The 10300-nt window shown below is 42.9% G+C and overlaps 1 non-coding gene across 1 annotated transcript; it reads left to right on the forward strand.

Annotated features, from left to right (window-relative positions):
- The first annotated feature begins 9529 nt into the window (after positions 1 to 9529).
- On the forward strand, positions 9530 to 9631 carry LOC123860662 (U6 spliceosomal RNA). Its single transcript, XR_006794783.1, has one exon. It is a non-coding gene; the product is annotated as a U6 spliceosomal RNA (small nuclear RNA).
- Positions 9632 to 10300: the final 669 nt, after the last annotated feature.

The following is a 10300-nucleotide window of genomic DNA, read 5'->3' on the forward strand; positions in this document are numbered from 1 at the left end:
TTTTTTTTTTTTAAGATTTTATTTATTTGACAGAGAGAGACACAGCGAGAGAGGGAACACAAGCAGGGGGAGTGGGAGAGAGAGAAGCAGGCTCCCTGCCGAGCAGGGAGCCCGATGCGGGGCTTGATCCCAGGACCCTGAGATCATGACCTGAGCCGAAGGCAGACGCTTAACGACTGAGCCACCCAGGCGCCCCCCTTTTCATTGCTTTTGTATCTCCTAATATTTCAGTAGGATCATTTTCTTTTGCTCATTAGTGCAAGTCTGCTGCTTGCTTGTCGATGCTCTCCATTTTGGTCTCAAAATGTCTTTTTCACCTTTGTATCCTACTGTGTATAGGAATCCTAGGCTGGGAATTATTTTCTTTGAGATCACTGAAGATATCATTCCACAGTTTTATGGCGACCATTCTTTCTGTTGCGAAATCAAATGTCAGCTTTAATGTCATTCCTTTCAAAGTAATCTTTTCCCCCCAACTCCTCTCTTGTCTTTTACAAATTGTGGTACCATTATTGATATAGTTTAGAGGTGGATTTTTTATGTAAGTTTTTGGGCTTCCTGACTCTTTCTTTTGGTGTCTCCTTTCCTCTAATCAATTCTGGGCAAGTCTCAGCCATTCTCTCTTCAATCCTCTCTTTCCTTTCTTCTGTGGCTCCAATTACAGTCTGCTTGATTTTCGTACTATAGTCTCTCTTAGCTATTCTTCTCTGTTTTCCAATTTTTAAATTCTCTGTACTTCATTATAAGTGGTTTCCTTCAACTAGCTCCCAGTTATCTAATTTTATCTTCAGTTGTGTTTAATCAGCTTCCAAATATATCCATTGATTTCTTTGAGGTATTGTATTTTTCTGTTCTCAGATTTCCACCTGGTTAATTTTAAAAAATCTTCTGGGTCAATTATAGCTTCTTTATTAGTTTGCTGGGGCTGCCATAACAAAGTACCACAGACTGGACAGCTGAAACAACAGAAATTTACTTCCTCACATCCCTAAAGGCTCTAAGTCCAAGATCTAGGTGTCAGCAGAATTAGTTTCATTTTGAGGCTTCTCTCCTGAGTTTGTAGAAGGCTGTCTTCTTGTGGTGTCTTCAATGGTCCTTCAGCTGTGTGTCTGTCCATGTCCTAATTTCCTCTTTTCGTAGACACCAATCATATTGGATTAAGGCCTACCTCAATGACCTCATGTAAACTTTAATTACCTCTTTAAATATCCTATGTACAAACAGTCACATTCTGAGGTTTTGGAGGTTAGGATTTCAATATATGAATTTGGGTGGGAGAGTGATACAATTCAGCTCATAACACCTAAAATTTTCAAGTTTCTCTTTGCATAAAAATAATTGCAAACATCATTGCTTCACATTCTGTGTCTGTTATCTTTGGTAACTGGGGTTCCTGTGGGTCCTTTTTGATTGTCTGTTTCAACCTTGTTCATCACGGTTCCTTGTCTCCTTTTAAACCTTGTTATCTTTGAATATGTGCCAGATGTGGCTTCTGTAAAATATGTGTAGAAATCATTTAAGGCCAAGGATTATTTGCTTTGGTGTGTGCCTGGGGGCACTAGCTATTCTGATCACTTTTATCCAAGTTTAGGACTGGAAATTTCTGGCTCCCTGTGTGACTCCAAGTCAGGTTGCAATCTGTGTGAGGATTGGTTAGTTAGCTACCACAGTACAACCATTCCAGGTCCCCAACTCAAAGCATAACGTAGTTTACAAGGGTCCCCACAGTTGGTGGGGCTGGACTTCATAAATTTTTCCCTCCAGCCCTGTACAACTGCCTCTTCCAGATCAGCAAACACATTTTCAGATCAGCACTCAGCCTCTTGAGTTGCCTCTTCCAGATTTGTAAACATATCCAGGGACAAAGTAGTCCTGAGCATCAGACTCACTTTTCTACGTTACCATCCTCTTCCTGGACCCAGCCTGGGAACCCCCCAGTGTTTTGTTGCTTTTAGAAAGATTTTAGAAAATATTTTGTCTAATGTTCTTAGCTGTCTTCAGCAGAAGAGTTGGACCAACATTACCACAAGTGGAAGTCAAGAGTCATCTTTCCAAAGGCTGTCATATAATTTTAGAGTACATTTAAACCTTATGACTTAAAGTAGAACATTTTAATTTTTTTGTGAAAGTGATTGTGCATGACCAATCCAAATTAACAAAAGAATTATTAGATGTTTTAAAATATTTACCAGAGTTGGTGTAAAATTCTATCACCTCATTTTTTAAAGTTTAAACTTTTAAAAAAATTTATTTATTTATTTATTTATTTATTTTGATAATCTCTACACCCAATGTGGGGCTTCAACTCATGACCCCAAGATCAAGAGTCACATGCTCCACCAACTAAGCCAGCCAGGAGTCCCTAAAAATTTTTAATTAATTTATCTTTAAAAAAGACTTTATTTGAGAGATAGAGTGAGAGAGCACAGCAGGGGGAGTGGCAGAGGGAGAGGGAGAAGCAGACTCCCTGATGAGCAGGGAGCCTGATGTGGGACTCGATCCCACGACCCTGAGATCACGACCCCAGCTGAAGGCAGACGTTTAACTGACTGAGCCACCCAGGTGCCCCCAAGTTTTTAATTTAAATATGCATTCCAAAAATTATCCAATAAGCACATGAACCTTGTTATATGATATTTTCACAAAAATGGAAAAGACGTTATACAAATGACAAAGACTCATAAAATGGCCTTTAAGTATCAGTTGTTTCTACTAGTTTTTCTTCCTTGGACATCTAACTTCTTTTTCTATAAAACTGACAACCACTGCAAGACCCTAAAATGTTTTGTTTCCAATGTACTCTTTCTTTCTTACATCTTTATTCAATATCTTTCCCATCATTTTTTCCCCAATTTTTTTAATGTGGTAAAATACACATAAAATTGGGGCGCCTGGGTGGCTCAGATGGTTAGGCAACTGCTTTCAGCTCAGGTCATGATCTCAGTGTCCTGGGATCAAGTCCTGCATCAGGCTCCCTGCTCAGTGGGGAGGCTGCTTCTCACTCTGCCTTCCGCTCCCCCTGCTTGTGCTCTTTCTCTCTCAAATGAATAAAGTTTAAAAAAAAAAACAACACATAAAACCTACCATCTTAATTGCCACTTCAAAGCACACAGTTCAGTGACATTAAGTACATCAATATTGCTGTGCAACCATCACTACCATTCATCTCCAAAATTCTTTCCTTCTTACAAAACTGAAACTCTATGTCCATTAAATGATAACTCCCCATTTCTGCCATTCTATTCTCTGCCTCTAGTTTGACTACTCTAAGTACCTCACATAAGTGGAATCATATGGAACTTATTTTTGTGATTTTCCAGATGTAGGATTTTTGGTTTATGGTTTTTTCTTTAGCACTTTATTTTTTAAGATTTTATTTATTTATTTGTCAGAGAGAGAGAGTGAGAACAAGCAGGGGTAGAGGTAGAGGGAGAAGCAGGCTCCCCATCATTTCAGTTTACAATGTTCACAACTATTATCTCAGTTGATCCTTACAATATTCCTGTAATAGTAACAGCCAACATTTACTGAGCACTAACCAAATGTCAGGTCTTACCTAATCCTCACAAGAACTTCAAGAAATAATTTCTGTTATCTCTAAAGATATAAAAGGCTCATTCTGAGGCTCTTCCCATGCACTTGGATTTGGCAGTTTGAAGGTGGGATCCAAGAAAATCTGTTCATTTTCTTGTGGATGGTCCCTACATCTTACTTTAAGAGCTACTTCAAAGTTCAGTACTGACTTTTATGTGGTAGCTCCATACCAAGGCTCTGGAAGGTCAAGTTTCATTGACAGAACTCCAACTCAGGTTTTCTGACTCCAAACTACTTTCCCTCCTGGTGTCTCAAATGATTTATGAAAATTACATTTTATGCACATGATAAAATGAGGACTTTTGTCGAAGCTTACCCTAAAGCTTACCCTTTTGCCGAAGCTTACCCTAAAGCTGTCTTCTTGGTTGGCTCCTTTTTCCCTCCTACAAACATGTCTCATTCTAAAAAACCCTTCCCTCCAATTTATCTATCTTTAGAGTGACCAGAACGTCCATGTTGCCCAGGGTAGTCCTTTCAGCCCAGTATAACTGATAACCACATCCCTTCACTCCCTAGAGCATCCTATTTGGCTAATATGTAAATTACATGGTCACACTAACAAACCTGCCCTTCCAGAGGCAGCCTTCACTTTCTTCATCCCATTTCAACGTATTTTTTGACCTCTCGCTCTACTCTTTTAGCCCTGCTGCAGATGCTGGGATACAGCAGCAGTGAACAAAACAAAAATCTCAAACACTAAGAGTAACAAGGAAGTACAGAATTAGCAGATGAGGATATGCACGGAGAAAAGTCCAGCAGGTACGGAGGTTGGGAGATCTGGCCATGGGGAGGGGCTGCTATTTTAAACAGTGGTCAGGGAAGGCCTCCCTAGTTAAAGACTTGAAAGAACTGAGAGAGATAGCCATTGGTTTCACTGGGGAAACTGTCTTCCCATCAAGAGGGAAAAGCCTTGAGATTGGGGTGTGTCTGGAAAAGGCAGCTTCTGAGGTTGGAGGAAAGCAGGGGTAGAGCAGAGAAAATGGGAGACAGGTGGGGGTACATTGTGAAGCTTCCTGTAGGAAGCAGGCTTCTGCTCCAGTGAGACTGGAAGCCTCTGGAGGCTTCTGCTTAAGTGACCCTGGCTGCTATATTGAAAACTGACTACAGCAGAGAGATGGAGGGTGGAAAGTAGGGTAGCAGGGAGTTCATCTAGGAGACTGATAATCCAGGTGAGATGCAGAGGCCTAGACCCATGCTGGGGGAGTTGGTGAGAAGTGGTCAGGCTCTGTTTCAAAGGCAGAATCAACAGGATTTGTAGACTCATTGGATGTGGAGTGTGAGAAAAAAAGATGAAGTCAGGATGGACTCTCAGGGTTGCGGCTGGGACCTAGAAGGCTGGGCTGGCTGTTACTGGGATGGGAGGCTGTGGGAACATCAGCCCTTCAACCTGCTTCTGCTGCAGCCTGGGGTCCACCCACCGTTTCCACTGCTGCTCTTGCTAGTAGTCTCCTTGTTGCTGAGCCCAGTGGACACTTGCCCACCTTAACCTTCTTGGACTTCTTGGTTTTGATGCCAAATGAATAATTTCCTATTTTGTGCTCTAGGATTGTGATGCCCTCCCTTTCTTTTTACATCTCTTTCTGGCCATCACTTTTACATCCTTGGTCTTGTTCCCAAAGTGACGCTCCTTGACTGATAGGATTTCATCCATGACTACAGCTTTCAAAAAGCCACCTGAGTGTCAAGCATTCACCTCAGCTTACACCTCACTCCTTAGTTCCAAATCTGCTTCCCAAATAGATTCCCCATAGGCACCTCAAACACCAGACATTTCAAACTGAAAAAACCCCATCCCTTTGTGCATTCTCTATTCCAGCAAATGGCACCACCTGCGTCAGTGTCCTGCAATCATGCTGGATTTTCTCCTCTTCCTCATCCCCACATCCAGGTAGTCACATAGCTCAGTCAGCTCCCTTCCTGAAAATATCTCAAATTTGACCTTCTTCCCAACTGCCAGATCTAGGATACAGGTTTCATCATTTAACTGGACTTCTGCAACAGTGTCCACATTGGTCACTTCTTTTCTGGTCAAACTGGTTCCCCGCCCCCCCCCACCCTGAGTATTATTTCTAAAATGAAAATCATTTTACTTAAAGATAATCCAGGTTCCCTATCAGCTCCTCAGCACAGAGGAATTAAAGCGCAGGAGGGTGGTAGAGCTAGCTGCCTAAGCCTAGAAGAGGTGCTAAAACATCACCTGGATGGCTCAGTTGGTTAGTTGACTGCCTTCGGCACAGGTCATGATCCTGGAGTCCTGGGATCGAGTCCCACATCGGGCTCCCTGCTCAGCTGGGAGTCTGCTTCTCCCTCTGACCCTCCCCGCTCTCATGCTCTCTCTTTCAAAAAAAACACTTTTTTTTTTTTAAGATTTTATTTATTTGACAGAAACACAGTGAGAGAGGAAACACAAGCAGGGGGAGCGGGAGAGGGAGAAGCAGGCTTCCTGCAGAGCAGGGAGCCCGATGCGGGACTCGATCCCAGGACCCTGGGACCATGACCTGAGCCGAAGGCAGATGCTTAATGACTGAGCCCCCCAGGTGCCCCTCAAATAAATAAAATCTTAAAAAAAAAAAAGATGTGAATATGGTGCAGGTTAACAGTCTACTCACTTTAATTATTTGTAGCTTTATAAACAGGCGGCCAGACTGAAGGTATATAAACAAGCCCTCCTCTACCTGTAGTACCACTCAGAGAAGCGAGAGGCTGAGTTCCTAATCTGATTGCTCTTTCCCCAGCCACAAGTCAACCTAACCCCTCTAAGTGTCAGATTAACCCTTCCACTAGCAGAACCTCAGCACTAAGCCTGTCCTGTGTGACACTTTCTGGTTAAACTGTCCCTACCAGATGTTCAAGCTCCCCCCGGTCAGCAATTCGCTCTCTCCAACTCCACAAATCTGGCCCATGTTTGCTCCCTGCCCAAACCTTCCACTGTGCCATCTGGAACTCTGTCCCCAGCCTCTTCTGCGAACATTTGCATTCACTTTCTTATTCGGCCTCTAGGACAGACTTGCCTGGGAGCCCTTTCAGAGGCTTTTCTTCCCTAACACCAGAAGCAGCAGGGTTCCTGGTGGTGGTCTAAGTTTCCTCTAGATCACACTACTGCCACTTCTAAACCATTTTCCTCCTTCATAAGCCCTCAAAAGCTCAACCTTCCGGGGCGCCTGGGTGGCTCGGTCGTTAAGCGTCTGCCTTCAGCTCAGGTCATGATCCCAGGGTCCTGGGATCGAGCCCCGCATCGGGCTCCCTGCTCCGCGGGAAGGCTGCTTCTCCCTCTCCCACTCCCCCTGCTTGTGTTCCCTCTCTTGCTGTCAAATAAATAAAGTCTTTAAAAAAAAAAAAGCTCAACCTTCTTTGAAGCCCATGCTTTTAGACTAAATCCATTATCTAAGCAGCCTTTCTTGAAGATTTTTAACTCCAGAATCACCAGCACCAGCTTCTCATGCCCACTACTTCTACCATCACTTGCAGCAATTTTAACACACAGAAATCCTTTGAACAGCATGGTCTATTTTTGACATTTTCACTTCCAATGTTTTCTTCCTTCTCCCATCTTCCACTCACATGACCATCACCCAAAAACTTTGTCATTACCAGTCACTGCACATCTCAAGGTTAAGCATGTCTAGGTGCACCACACTTCACCTTCTTCTAGCCCCCTTCAATCAATACTTCTACTCCAAGTAAATGTGTAACGCACCAACTCCACTCAGCAGAGAATGTTACGCTCGTACTGGCTTTGGCTGATCAGGATCCATCTCTGGGTGGGGACAGGGGGAGAGGATGCTGGGAACATTACTGTTAACGGTAACTTTGCGCCCACTTTATTTATTTTTAAAGATTTTATTTATTTGACAGAGAGAGACATAGCGAGAGAGAGAACAGAAGCAGGGGGAGTGGGAGAGGGAGAAGCAGACTTCCTGCCGAGCAGGGAGCCCGATGCGGGGCTCGATCCCAGAACCCTGGGATCACGACCTGAGCTGAAGGCAGACACTTAACGACTGAGCCACCCAGGGGCCCCTGCGCCCACTTTTAATACCTTTGCACTTTTCTTCTGTTGAATTCAGCCGCCGAAGTCCTGGTTAAACCCAATGCTCTACTTCCTGGCCATTTTATTTCCCTGGTACATTTGTTTTCCCATTCTCCAAGACAACTATTTTACATTTCTTTTTTAAGTACTCTCTATACCCAACGTGGGACTCAAACTCCCAACCCAAGATCGAGTCGCACGCTCCACTAAGCCAGCCAGACGCCCCTACATTTTTCTTTCATCAAACTTCTAACATCTCTTCTCCCTTTTCTAAGATTCATCAAAAACAAAACAAAAAACCCCAAAAACAAAACCCAAAACTTTTCAATTTTTTATTGAACTTAATTTGAATAGATGAATTGACAAGCCTCAATATCCATTAACATGAAAACCTCCATTTTCTTTTAATACCTTTCAATAGTTTTGCTTCTGCCCAGATTTTGAAAATGGTGTGTATATGTATACACACACACACACACACACAAGATTTTGTTATTAAATGGGGCACCTGGGTGGCTCTGTTAAGCGACTGTCCTTGTCATGATCTCAGGGGTCCTGGGATTTAGCCCCAGGTCGGGCTCTGTGCTCAGTGGAGAGTCTGCTGGTCCCTCTCCCTCTCTCCCTGCTCATGCTCTCTCAAATAAGCTTTAAAAAAAACTTTTATTATAATCTCTACACCTTACCTGGGGCTCAAACTCACAACCCTGAGATCAAGAGTTCCATATTGTACCAAGTGAGCCTGCCATGAGCCCTCAAAATGGTATAGTTCTAAATCTATTTCCTTGATAGTACCACGGATAAAATTTTTTTACTAGCTATTATACACAAATAGGTTTTAGCCATTTACTAACACATCATCCATCCTTAAACTGACTGCAAGTTTGTTACCAGTATCATCCATGCTGCCTGCCAGTTTCCTTTCCAATCTTTACATATGTTAACCTCCATGCACTGCCTAGGCGTTTAGTACAATGTTTTTAACAGAAACCACGAAAAGCATCCTCACCTTGTTCATTTTGAATAAAACAGAACACACCACATGCCCGATACAGGATACCTAATTTCTTATCACTCTCCTGTGCTTACTCTGCTACAGCCACATATTCTTATAAAGGGATGAGATTTTTTTTTTAAATGTTTTATTTATTTATTCATGAGCGTGAAAGAGAGAGAGAGAGGCAGAGGCAGAGGCAGAGGGAGAAGCAGGCTTCCCGCGGGGCAGGGAGCCTGATGTGGGGCTCGATCCCACGACCCCGGGATCATGACCTGAGCCGAAGGCAGACGCTTAACCATCTGAGCCACCCAGGCGCCCCAGGGATGAGATATTTTAATTGTTAAGGCTGGAGCACCGGCTCAAAGGTAAGTGTCAAAAACTAAGGCAGTTAGCAGATGAGGAAACCGTTGCTGCTGTTTTGGCTCAACACTGCCCCCACTCCCCCCTGTAGAAAAGTGTTGACTTCTCTCCCAGGTCTCATGCTTGCACCATGTGACTGCAAGGCCAGGTTCTCACCCTGCACCCGGGCTGCAGAAAGAATGCTTCTCTGGGTTGCCTTAGAGACTCAGGCTATCTAATCTTCACACATAGTGAAGGCATTCATAAAGTGCTGGGCAACACAAGACACATGAAAAATGCATAGTTTTGTTTGCAACACTGGCATCAAGACTGTACCACAAGACAACTTTCTTCCTTGCTGTGGTTTTCAAAATCATTTTTACAGGTCTCCCCTGCTATCTGAAAGCACTGCATTCCTATGGAACCCTCTGTAAGCTGAATAGTGAGTGTAAAGTGAAGAAGCAATTACCATTAGCTTATATGGAAAAATTTAAGTGTTCTCAGAAATAAAAAATAGTCTCTTAGGCTTTTCTGATACTTTGGGGTGTATTTTGCTAATGGATGTACAAAATAGAGTGCTTGCTTCGACAGCACATATACTAAAATTGAAATAAGAGAAATTAGCATGGCTGCTGCCCAAGAATGACAAGCAAATTCATGAAATGTTATGTATTTTTTGCTTATCCAAAGAATAAAAAAATGCCAGAGGTACATGCACCCCAATGTTTATACCAGCGTATCAACAGCCAAATTATGGAAAAGAGCCCAAATGTGCACATTAATGAAGATGTGGTGCGTGTCTATATAGATATAAAATGGAATGTATATATAATGGAATATTACTTAGCCATCAAAAAGAATGAAACCTTGGCATTTGTAACATGGATGGAACTACAATGTATTATGCTAAGCAAAGTAAGTTAAAGACAAATATGATGTCTTGCATGTATGGAATTTAAGAATCAAAGTAGATGAACATAGGGAAAGAAAAATAAGATAAAAACAGAGCGGGAGGCAAACCACCATTAAGAGACTCTTAAGAGAACTGAGGGTTGCTGGAGGGGAGTGGGCTAAATGGGTGATGCGCATTGAGGAGGGGACTTGTTGGGATGAGCACTGGGTATTACACGATGAATCGCTGAATTCTACTCCTGAAACCAATACTACACTGTACTTGAATTTAAAAAGAGCATAGATGCTTACACACGGTTCCAAACTATGGCGCCTTGATGAGCGTTCCTTCTCAGGGAAGGAGCTCGGTGGCCCCACTCTTGCTGCTCAGTGCATTGCCCTCTGTATATAGTTCACTGCAGCAAAACAAACACCAAATGCTATTTTCATAAAAG

Source organism: Mirounga angustirostris, unplaced genomic scaffold, assembly GCF_029215605.1.
Source record: "Mirounga angustirostris isolate CCGP_5_RB_7025 unplaced genomic scaffold, mMirAng1.0.hap1 SCAF_4, whole genome shotgun sequence".
In the NCBI taxonomy this organism is placed as follows: Eukaryota; Metazoa; Chordata; class Mammalia; order Carnivora; family Phocidae; genus Mirounga; species Mirounga angustirostris.